Here is a 12,073-nt window from a genome sequence, read left to right on the forward strand (position 1 = left end):
CAGAAAACGTGACCTACTATGACAAACACGTATCATCACAGAAGTGTATTTTTTTAAGTGTACACTTCCACCATTCATTTTCTAAGAGAGAACCACCTACTCATGTATTGAGATCAAGTGTTTCCATTCCTACCATTTGAACCTTGATTTCTAGCCTTCCCAAGTTGCTTTCCACTCAAATCCTTCTTCGACCATAGCCAAATATGTGAGAGAGAGTTGAGTGTTGGGGAGACTATCATTTTAAGCACAAGAGCAAGGAGTTCATCATCAACACACTATCTATTACCTTTTGGAGAGTGGTGTCTCCTAAATTGGTTAGGTGTCGCTTGGGAGCCTCCGACATGATGTGGAGTTGAACCAAGAAGTTTGTAAAGGCAAGGAGATTGCCTACTTCATAAGATCTACCTGAGTGAGGCAAGTCCTTCATGGGCGATGGCCATGGTGGGATGGACAAGGTTGCTTCTTAGTGGACCCTTCCTGGGTGGAGCCCTTCGTGGACTCGCACAACCGTTACCCTTCGTGGGTTGAAGTCTCCATCAATGTGGATGTACGATAGCACCACCTATCGGAACCACGCCAAAAATCTTCGTGTCTCCATTGGGTTTGCCTTCTTGAAACCCTTCCCTTTACCTTCATATGCAATGTTTTAAATTCCACTGCTATACTCTTAGAATTGCATGTGTAGGTTGATTGCTTGACTTGTCATAATTGCTAAAATCTGCCCACAACTAAAATTGTGAAAAGGATAGATTTTTATTTGGTCAAGTAGTATAATCACCCCCTCTAGATATACTTTCAATCCTACACAAGATCCGCAAGGGATTAGTGGGGGGAATCAAATTTCTCTTGGTGGAAGTGTAGGTCTAGGCCTTCTCAACCAATCCCTAGGAAATCAACAAGTTTGATTGGCTAGAGAGAGAGATTGGGCAAGAATGAGCTTTTGACCAACAATGGAGCTTGGAGGAGGATGAGGTAAGTCCACTTGAAGAATAAGACTCACTTATATAGTGGGGGAGAGATCCCAACCATTATGGCCCTTCTGTCGGATTTCGGGTTCCGGCAGACCCTTGAGGTTCGAACACTGGGGTGCGCGCGGAGATTTCACCTTCTACCTACCTGCACCCCTCCGCCTCGCTAAGATCTAAGCTATGGAAAGAACAGCACAAGAGACACAGGGTTTATATTGGTTCGGGCCACCATTGTGGTGTAATACCCTACTCCAGTGTGTGGTGTGGTGGATTGCCTCTTGGGCTGATGATGATGAGCAATACAAGGAAGAACAGCCTCGCGAGGGTCTGTTCTTGGCTGGGGGGATGAACTTCTAGGAGGAGTTCAGTCACCCTTCTCTCTCTCTCTTTTCTCAATTCTCTCTCTGATTTCGATCCGATCTCCCATATCTCCTGTGGGTGGCTAGTCCTATTTATAGGCAAAGGCCCTGGGTCTCTTCCCAAATATTGAGCGGGAAGGGCGCCAACAATTGGCCATTTCGAAGGGGAACATCTGGTACACTTATCCTGACTAAAGTTGGTCCTCGCCTGCCAAAGGCTCTGGTGGTGACGCTGGCTTGGGCTCCACAATGACTTCCTCCCTGCCGTTGGACTGGTCTTGGTCTCGTTGCACCGAAACGGGTGCCTTTGCTTGATGCTCTCGCCTGCGCTTGCTCCCTTTGCACCAAAGAGGAAAGGAGGACACTGCGCGGCTGGCGCCCGCCTGGCACCCTTGGTCGTCATGGCTTGCGTCACGGGCACCTCGTGAGGTACCCCGCCTTGATCTCTCCGCCTCCTCGCGAGCCAGCCTGATGAGGCCATGCCTGAGGAAGCTCCGTGTCATCCGCCCCGCGAGGCTTGGCCCCTCGCGAGGGTCTTGGGTCTGTGTTGATGAAGATGGGCCGCGCTGGGCCCCTCCTTGAGCCACGCCGCAGGCCGCAGGCAGGCAAGTCTAGGGACCCCCGTTCCCAGAACGCCGACAGTAGCCCCCAGGCCCAAGGCGCGTCCGGACTTGGCCGTGCAGGGAGGCGAAAGGGCAAGAGCGAAGCACCGCGGGCCCTAACAGCCTGCGGCCTTGGGCGCCGCGTGGAGGTTGATTGGATGTGGGTGTCTCCACTTCCCACGGCGCCTCGGCAACTGCACGGACTGGACAAGTCCCTGCATGCAAAGCGGGTCATGATTACCTGCGATCGTGGAGGTCGGCGGTTGGCCTTCGCCGGCCATAAGTACGGAACGGCGCGCGCCCTTCCAGTCCATCCCTTCTTGCTTCTCCTTCTTCCCGGTCCTTGCTCCGTCTTGCTGCGATGGCTCCGATCCGCCGGTTCTCGGCGGCAGAGAAGGGAAAGGCTCCCCAAGAGGAACCAGACCCGCTCCCGCCGAAGAAATGGCTCGCCCTCTGCGGCCGGGATGAAGGGGCCCATCAGGTGGTGTCGAGGCCCTGGTGCGAGCGGCCACCGCCGGGGTTCCCGCTTCCCTTGTACGCCCACATCGAAGGCTTTGAAGGAGTCGATGGCAATCGCCACGGGCGGCGCCGCCGTCGGCGCCGACGGGTCACGAAGGTGTGGGTCGTCCCCCCTGGGGTCCACACCGAGGGCTCCTCCCGAGAGTTTGTGTTCCACGCCGCCATGCCTCCTCAGTCTTGGATTCGCCTTCCTCCCTTCTTCGCCTCCATCATCCCGCAGGGAGACTCCTGAAGCTTTGGCTGCAGCACGCCGGCTGCAGCACCCTCGCGACCGAGGCAGAGGTCGCGGTCATTGCCCCGGGCGAGGTCTTCATGAATCGAGGCTGGAGAAAAATCGCCCGGGTTTGCAGGACAAGAGGGGCCCTCATGATCCACTTGGAGTACGACGGTGCTTCAGTGATGTTCTTCAAGGTCTTCGATGCTAACGGGCACCGGCTGGAGTGCTGCCCCGGGAGAGGTGGTCGGGACCCTGCTACAGCCAGGACTGGGCCCGCCGACCGCTCCCTTGGCGGCTCCTCAGGCGGCGGAGGCGTCGGAGGTTCCAGCGACTCCGGCGAGCTCTTCGCGACTCCGAAGACAAGCGACGACAGCTACGAGCCCCCGAGCCGGCGCCACTCCTGGAGCAGGGCGGGCTCGTCAGGCCGTCGCCGACTCTGATCTGGATGGCGTTGGCACCGGTGCTTGATGGCCCACTGTTGATGATGGCGTCTTTTGCAGGGGCGCGTGTAGTTAGCATCCTTTTAGGATCTGTTCCCTGCGAGGAATCAAAGATGCATCCCGTGGGGGCTTGTAAGGTGCATGTGATCCTGTTTTGTTAATATAACCCTTGTCGTAGAATTGTGCGAGTTGCTTATTCCGTCTTAACTCAGTTCTCCCTTTCGAACCTCACGAGGGCTTGGTGCTCTGCGCCGACAGGTCCCAGTCCCAAGGCGGCTTCAGCCGTCGCTGGTATGCCAGGTCGCGATGCCGTGGTCAAGGCCAGGAGGTGAGCGACCCGGGGTCCGGTAAGAGCCCCTGAGTCGTGATGCTCAGGAGGTCCCCTTTGGCGCTCAAGCAGCCGTCGTTCGGTGAGAAATGAGAGCGGCGTCGCTAACACGGGATTGCATTAGGTGCGGGGATGGTGCCACGGTAGCTGGTGCTTCCGGGTGGTGACTTATCTCGAGAATCAGGGGCCGCTCTCTGGTGTGTCGTCGGGTCCGTGCATCGGCAGGCGTGAGGTTGCTCGGCGAGGTCCTCGCGTGTCCCTCCCCTCTCGCCTTTGCTCCCCTTTCTGCTCTACGTCCTCGGGTCCCGGCCCTCGAGCGAGTCTCAGTCGTCGCTGGTATGCCAGGTCGCGATGCCATGGACAAGGCCAGAGGGTGAGGGCTGGAGAGCCAGTAGGAGCCCTGAGTCACGATGCTCAGGCACCCCCCCTTTAACGTGCAAGCGGTTCGCGCGGATGAGAGTGAAGGAGACACCGCAAGGGCCTCGCCTGACGCAGCTCTTTTAGGAGATCCTGTAGACCCATCATAGAAAGAACGAGGGGTTGCCATGACAATTGACAGTCAGCCGTTGGTTGCTTCCGAGGGGCGATGAGGCACTGAAGTCTTGACGAGGTGGCGCCATGCGGGGCTGCCGCGGCCAGAGCTCAGCCATTCAGGTTTGTCGGCGTTGCAGGGACGGACCCATGCGCAAGCGTCGTGCCGTTTGGGAGCAGCTCCGTCAGTTGGCGTCAGTTGAGCGGGCAACTAGGTCAAACACATTAGCCACGAAGGAGTGGATTCATTCAAATAGATGCTGGGAAGGTGGACATCACTGGGCCAGGCCCGAGCGACTTGGGGATGATGCAGCCCGAGGGGCGCCCCCAACAAGGTAAGCTAACAACATAAAATAAAAGGGATACATGCCGCAGGGACGGACCCACGTGGCCTGGGAATAATGCAGCCCTGGGGGGCGCTCCCAGCTGGAAATGAAACTTGAAAGATGTCACCTGATGATGTTGAGGACGAAGAAGTGTTGGCGTAGCAGACTCGGTGGGCTGCGGAAGCCGATCCTCACGAGCCCCCAGGCCCAGGGGCCTCGGGAGGCTCCGGAGGCGCTGGTGGCTCCTCGCGAACCATCTCCATCTCCGCCAGGGCTGCGGAACGCCTGGCCTCTTGAGCCCACATGATGCCCCTCATGAGGCGCTGGTACGTGGCAGCCGCGTTCGGCAAGCCGTAAGGCATGCAAACGTAGCTGTGGGGTGGACCTTCGCAGCGCCCCACTCGCGAGGGCCAGAGGCGCTCCAGAGAGGCGACTCGATTGAGCCCTGGTATGTCGATGCAGACGTGCAGCCCACCATCCTCGCCTGGATGGGGAGCCACAGCTGGTAGGCGGCGGCCACCTCTCATGACTCTTGACTCCTGTAGCTCCTGAATGGCCTTGCTGACGAACTCCTGAGGGTCTGGCCCTCCTTGCCTTACTCCTTCTTAAGGGAAACGTGCTTCGAAACACGCCTCCATGTGGTGCCCAAGCACCTCCCTCGTGACCTTAGCCAGGTCGGTGGCCCTCCAGGGGAGAGCCCCCGAGCCCTGCCTGAGGAGGGCGCCGGGCGCGCTTTCCTATGCGATGGAAGGAGGTTCCCCCTGGGCAGTCGCGGGCCCTGAGGGGCCTGCCTCCTGAGGGGTCGGGCCGGACGATGTCTTCTTCTTCTTGGGGGCGGTCTCGGGAAGCCTCCTGCTTCCGCGATCTGGGTCTTCCAGTGATGCGGCCTGAAAGGCTCGTTCCAGGGAACACACCGCGTCCTTCTCTTCATAGGGCACCGTGATGACTCCGCCACTTCCTGGCATCTTGAGGACATTGTAGCCGTGGTGAGTTACGGCCATGAGCTTGGCCAGTGATGGGTACCCAAGGATGGCGTTGTACGGCAGGCGAATGTGAGCAACGTCGAAGTCGATGAGCTCGGTACGGTAGTTGTCGCGTGCCCCGAAGGTGACAGGGAGGCGGACCTGCCCAATCGGGACCGTGGAGCCATCGGTGACTCCGGAGAAAGGCTTGGTTGGCTGAAGCTAGTTGTAGGGCACTTGGAGATTGTTGAATGTTTCCACGGACAGGACGTTGAGCCCTGCCCCGCCATTGATGAGGGTCCTGGTGACCACCACGTTGCTGATGATTGGGGAACAAAGCATCAGGAGGACTCCGGCTGTGGCCGCACACTTGAGCTGATCTGCTGAGCTGAACGTGATGGCGCACGCCGACCACCTGAGAGGGCGCGTGGCTTCGAACTTGGGGAGGACTGCATTCACTTCGCGGGCGAACTGCTTGAAGATGCGTTGGGAGGCTGAGGCTTGAGCCCCACCCAGGATGCAGGCGATCGCGCGCGGCTCCTGGAAGCCCCCAGCCCCCTCGTCCTGATGGCGGTCCTCGTTTCTCCTTGGCTACGGCGGCAGCGGAGGGAGGCCTGCGTTGCCTGGCGGGCGATCCTCGCGAGGCTGATCCCTCCAGTCTCCCTCGCGAGGCGGGTCTTGCCATCGATCCTCGCGAGGTCGATCGCGCCACCCTTGGCGCGGGCAGCTGTCTTCCCAGCGTCCTGTGTTCCTTCCTCCTCCTCGACCGTAGCCCCAGTCACCGCGGTCGGGGCGACGGCCGATCCTTCCTTCTCGCGCGGCTCGGAGCTCTTGACATTCGTTGGTGTTGTGGGTGTGGAGGTCGTGGTACACACAGTACCGACTGCCCTTGGAAGATTCGGGCTGATCTCTGCCCCGCTTGGTGTCTGGTTCTGCCGCGAGCACGGCAGCCCCCTTGCGCTTCACATCCTTGGCCTTGGGCTTCTTCTCTTCTGGGTCTGCGGCAGGCAGATCGAGGAGGGAGAGATGCCCTTCTTCAGTCCTGGCGCACTTGGTTGCCAAGTTGAACAACTCCAAGGAAGTGCACAGGTCTTCATGCATCGCCAGCTCCTCCTTCATCTTGACATCGCGCACGCTGTCGGAGAAGGCTGAGATGATGGCCTCCTCGGTCACCTTGGGAATCTTGAGGCGTGCGTTGTTGAAGCGCTGGATGTACTTCTGCAGGGTCTCTCCGGGTTGTTGCTTGATGCGGCGCATGTCGCTCACGGCGGGTGGCCGGTCGCGAGTACCTTGGAAGTTGGCGATGAAGCGGGTGCGCATCTCGTCCCAGGAGGAGATCGTGCCTGGAGTCAGGTTCAGGAGCCAGGTGCGGGCCCCATCCTTGAGCGCCATGGGAAACCAGTTCGCCATGACCTTCTCATCTCCTTTGGCAGCTTCGATGCCCAGCTCATAGAGCTGGAGGAAATCCGCAGGGTCGGCCGTGCCGTCGTAACGAGGAGGCAGGTCTGGCTTGAACTTGCCGGGCCACGCGATGCTGCATAGCTCGGTGGTGAAGGCACGGCAGCCTGCCGTGGCCATGGGAGGCCTTGGGTGACGGAGAGCTTGGTCTTGCATGTCCCCACGCGCTGCAGCTGGGAGCAGCGCGGGGTCTTGACGTGCGGGAGCAGGAACATGTGTAACGCCCCGGATATAACTTTCCCAATTTGTACTCCAACTCTTGCCGTTTCCGGCGTTAAGTTATATTTATTTCTCGGGTTCGGGTCTTTGTCTCCGTGTGTTATTGTCTTTGTCATGCATCTCATATCATGTCATCATGTGCATTGCATTTGCATACGTGTTCATCTCATGCATTCGAGCATTTTCCCCGTTGTCCGTTTTGCATTCCGGCGCTTCGTTCTCCTCCGGTGGTCATTTCTAGCTTTCTTTCGTGTGTGGGGATTAAACATTTCCGGATTGGACCGAGACTTGCCAAGCGGCCTTGGTTTACTACCGGTACACCGCCTGTCAAGTTTCGTATCATTTGGACTTCGTTTGATACTCCAACGGTTAACCGAGGGACCGATAAGGCCTCGTGTGTGTTGCAGCCCAACACCCCTCCAATTTGGCCCAAAACCCACCAAACTCTGCTCCATATCCTAGAGCGTTCGATCACGATCACGTGGCCGAAAACCGCACCTCTTTTGGACTCTCCTAGCTCCACTTATGCCTATAAATAGCCCCCCGTTTTCGGATCTCTCTCCCTCTCCGAAACCCTAAAAAAACAGATCTCGCGCGCCGAACGTGTCCGACCCGCGCCGGACAACGTCTGCCGGCCGCCACCGCCAATCCGCCGCCGCCACGTGGGCGTGCGCCCATATCCCCGCCGCCAGGCCCGGGAGGCCCGTGGCCGGCCCCCGAGGCCCACGCCGCCGCCCGCCTCCACCGGCTCCTCCGCCGCCCGCGCCCGACCTCCTCTTCCCCGACGCCGGCGCCGGAGCCCGCCGCTCCGCCGCCACCTCGACGCGGTCCGGCCGCCCGCCGCCCGCGCCTCCTCTCGCCGCCCGCGCCTCCTCTCGCCGCCCGGCGACGCCGCCGCCCTCGCCGGCCGCCGCGGCGCCATCGCCGCCCCGCCGACGCCACCTCCCCCGGCCGGCCTCGTCCTCCTCACTCAGGCAACTCCGGCGACCCGCCGGCGAACAGTAACCCTGGCCAACCTCGGGTTCCGTGCGTCGGATCTCAGATCCAGATCCAGAATATCTCGGTTGACTTTTTCCCATCTCCTCTTAGTTTTTATGCATACTTTGACCGCCCGTATCTCCGCATCCGTAGCTCCGTTTTGGACATATAGCATATCAAAATGTTCGTCTCGACGATTACATCATTTCATTCCATTGCATCATTTTCATTTGAGTGCATATTGATGCCCGAAATGCTGTTAGAAGAGGGCTTCGTGATCTGAAAATTCAGATAAGTGTTAATTTCACTAAGTCTGGAATCTGTTTTGCATTTGCGTTTTTGCCATGATTGTTTGAACCTCATAATGGATGAATTGGCCGTGGCTCAGTGCTAGTCTTTTGTTAAGCATCTTGTGTGCATCCCTGCCATGTATTTTGTTGTCATGTTTGGTGGCTGTAGCATGTTCGTTTCGTTGCCTTTAGATGCCTACTTGCTATAAATCGCAGACCGGTGTCATTCTTAAAACGCTTGCCATTTCCAAACCGTAACTCCGATTCCGGCGTTCTTTATATCGTTTTCAAGCGATTTCATCTCATCTTTCCAGTGGCACCCTTGGAATTCCAAGTTGAGGCCAGGTTCATGCATTTCCTGTCATATCTTGCATTTTGCATCCCGCATCGCATCCCGCATAGCATATCATCATTTCATCATATTGCTTGGTCTTGCACGTGGTTGATTGTATCCTTGTTGCTTTTTTGTCTTGTTTGGGTAGAGCCGGGAGACGAGTTCGCTACCGAGGAGGCCGTTGAGTTTGCTTGTGAGGATCCATTCAACTCTGACAACTGTGCAGGCAAGATGATCATACCCTCAAAATCACTACTATCTTTGCTATGCTAGTTTGCTCGCTCTTTGCTATGTCAATGCTACGATGCCTACCATTTGCTTGTCAGCCTCCCAATTGCCATGTCAAACCTCTAACCCACCTTGTCCTAGCAAACCGTTGATTGGCTATGTTACCGCTTTGCTCAGCCCCTCTTATAGTGTTGCTAGTTGCAGGTGAAGATTGGAGCCGTTCCTTGTTGGAACACCTTTTATTTACTTGTTGGGATATCATTAAATTGCTATGTTATCTTAATGCATCTATATACTTGGTAAAGGGTGGAAGGCTCGGCCTCTCGCCTAGTGTTTTGTTCCACTCTTGCCGCCCTAGTTTCCGTCATATCGGTGTTATGTTCCCGGATTTTGCGTTCCTTACGCGGATGGGTTATAATGGGAACCCCTTGATATTTCTCCTTGATTAAAGCTTTTCCAGCAATGCCCAACATTGGTTTTACCATTCGCCACCTAGCCCATTTTCTTTCCCTTGGGTTCTGCAGACTCAAGGGTCATCTTATTTTAACCCCCCCGGGCCAGTGCTCCTCTGAGTGTTGGTCCCACCGAGCGATGTCCGAGGCTACCAGGGGCAACTCTGGGCTGGCTTACCCGACGTCTGGCTCATCTGAGTGTGCCCTGAGAAAGAGATATGTGCAGCTCCTATTGGGATTTGTCGGCACATTCGGGCGGTGTTGCTGGTCTTGTTTTAACCTGTCGAAGTGTCTTGAGTTACCGAGATACCGAGTCTGATCGGAATGTCTTGGGAGGAGGTCTATTCCTTCGTTGACCGTGAGAGCTTGTCATGGGCTAAGTTGGGACTCCCCTGCAGGGATTGAACTTTCGAAAGTCGTGCCCGCGGTTATGGGCAGATGGGAATTTGTTAATGTCCGGTTGTAGATAACTTGAACCTTAATTAATTAAAATGAATCAACTGAGTGTGTTACCGTGATGGCCTCTTCTCGGCGGAGTCCGGGAAGTGGACACGGTGTTGGAGTAATGGCTGCGCAGGTTGCTCTCTAGTTTCTCGCTCGTGCTTTGCCTCCTCTTCTCGCTCTCTTTTGCGAATAAGATAGCCACCATATATGCTAGTCGCTTGCTGCAGCTCCACTCATATATTTGTCTTACCATTCCTATAAGCTTAAATAGTCTTGGTCGCGAGGGTGCGAGATTGTTGAGTCCCTGTGACTCACAGATTACTATAACTCCAGATGCAGGTCCAGGTGATTCCGCTCCAGGTGACGAGTACGAGCTCAAGTGGGAGTTCGACGAGGACTCTCAGCGTTACTACATTTCCTTTCCCGATGATCAGTAGTGGTGCCCAGTTGGGGGTGATTGGGACCGTGTCGCCTGTTGGGTTCTCTTCTATTTTGGCACCGTAGTCGGGCCATGAGTATTTTGGATGATGTAATGTTATTTATGTTCTTGATTGACGTGGCGAGTGTAAGCCAACTATGTTCTCCCCTTTATTATTCATACTACATGGGATGTTGTGAAGATTGCCTAACTTGCGACATATGCCTTCAATGCGATTATGTCTCTAAGTCGTGCCTCGACACGTGGGAGCTATAGTCGCATCGAGGGTGTTACAACATGGTCGCGACGTGCTGGAGCAGGGAGTGCCCGGGCATCTTCTTGCGGGCGAGGGACTTCTTGGCAGCTCTGCTCTTGCCGCGCTGGCACCTGACGGAGCGGGTTCCGCCCAGGGGCCACGCGCCTTGGAGCCATGGCACCTTCTTGAGGAGGAGGCGGCTGGGGCGCCCCCGGAGTTTCGTCGCTCGCGCGGGGCGGGGTGTGGTGCAGCGGAACGGACAGCGCAGGAGAGCCCCCTGCGGCGCGGACGAGCTCGGCGACGCGGTCGAGCCATTCTTTGTAGACGTCGTCGACGGGACGGTAGCGCAGGAGCTCGTTTGCCGCGATGAGTGCAGCTCGAGCCTCCATGGTTGCGCGGAGCGCGCGGGACGGAGAACCAGCTGGGATGAGCGAGGGAGTAGCGGTGCGGCCGTCTTGCCGCACGGACGGATGCTGAGACGACGCTTGCTGCTCGTCCCCCGCCGGGCCGGTGGCGGTGTTGACGGCAGGTGACGGGGAATGGCGAGGACGCCCGCCGACAGGAGCCGTCTGGGCGACGCGGGAAGCGAGAGCGTCCCGGCGCTCGGCGCGGGCCCGACAAGCGTCAGACATGGACGCGATGGTCGGAGGAGAACGGGGTGGTGGAAGACGAATTCCGGCGCACCCCTACCTGGCGCGCCAAATGTCGGATTTCGGGTTCCGGCAGACCCTTGAGGTTCGAACACTGGGGTGCGCACGGAGATTTCGCCTTCTACCTACCTGCACCCCTCCGCCTCGCTAAGATCTAAACTATGGAAAGAACAGCACAAGAGACACAGGGTTTATACTGGTTCGGGCCACCGTTGTGGTGTAATACCCTACTCCAGTGTGTGGTGTGGTGGATTGCCTCTTGGGCTGATGATGATGAGCAATACAAGGAAGAACAGCCTCGCGAGGGTCTGTTCTTGGCTGGGGGGATGAACTACTAGGAGGAGTTCAGTCACCCTTCTCTCTCTCTCTTTTCTCGATTCTCTCTCTGATTTCGATCTGATCTCCCATATCTCCTGTGGGTGGCTAGTCCTATTTATAGGCAAAGGCCCTGGGTCTCTTCCCAAATATTGAGCGGGAAGGGCGCCAACAATTGGCCATTTCGAAGGGGAACATCTGGTACACTTATCCTGACTAAAGTTGGTCCTCGCCTGCCAAAGGCTCTGGTGGTGACGCTGGCTTGGGCTCCACAATGACTTCCTCCCTGCCGTTGGACTGGTCTTGGTCTCGTTGCACCGAAACGGGTGCCTTTGCTTGATGCTCTCGCCTGCGCTTGCTCCCTTTGCACCAAAGAGGAAAGGAGGACACTGCGCGGCTGGGCCCCTCCTCGAGCCACGCCGCAGGCAGGCAAGTCTGGGGACCCCCGTTCCCAGAACGCCGACACCTTCAGCCCGAGCACAAGCGGTAGTACAACTCGGGTAGCGCTCGGGTGAGCGGTACTTCCGCTTACACGGAAGTTCTAGCACTTCATTCAACTGAACAAGTCAGGGAGGCGGTAGCGCCACTGGAGCGGTACTGCCGCTTCCACCGGCGGTACCGAAGGAAATATGCCCTAGAGGCAATAATAAAGTTGTTATTTATATTTCCTTATATCATGATAAATGTTTATTATTCATTCTAGAATTGTATTAACCAGAAACTTAGTACATGTGTGAATACATAGACAAATAGAGTGTCACAAGTTTGCCTATACTTGA

The sequence above is a fragment of the Triticum urartu genome, chromosome 1 (assembly GCF_003073215.2).
Source record: "Triticum urartu cultivar G1812 chromosome 1, Tu2.1, whole genome shotgun sequence".
Classification (NCBI taxonomy): domain Eukaryota; kingdom Viridiplantae; phylum Streptophyta; class Magnoliopsida; order Poales; family Poaceae; genus Triticum; species Triticum urartu.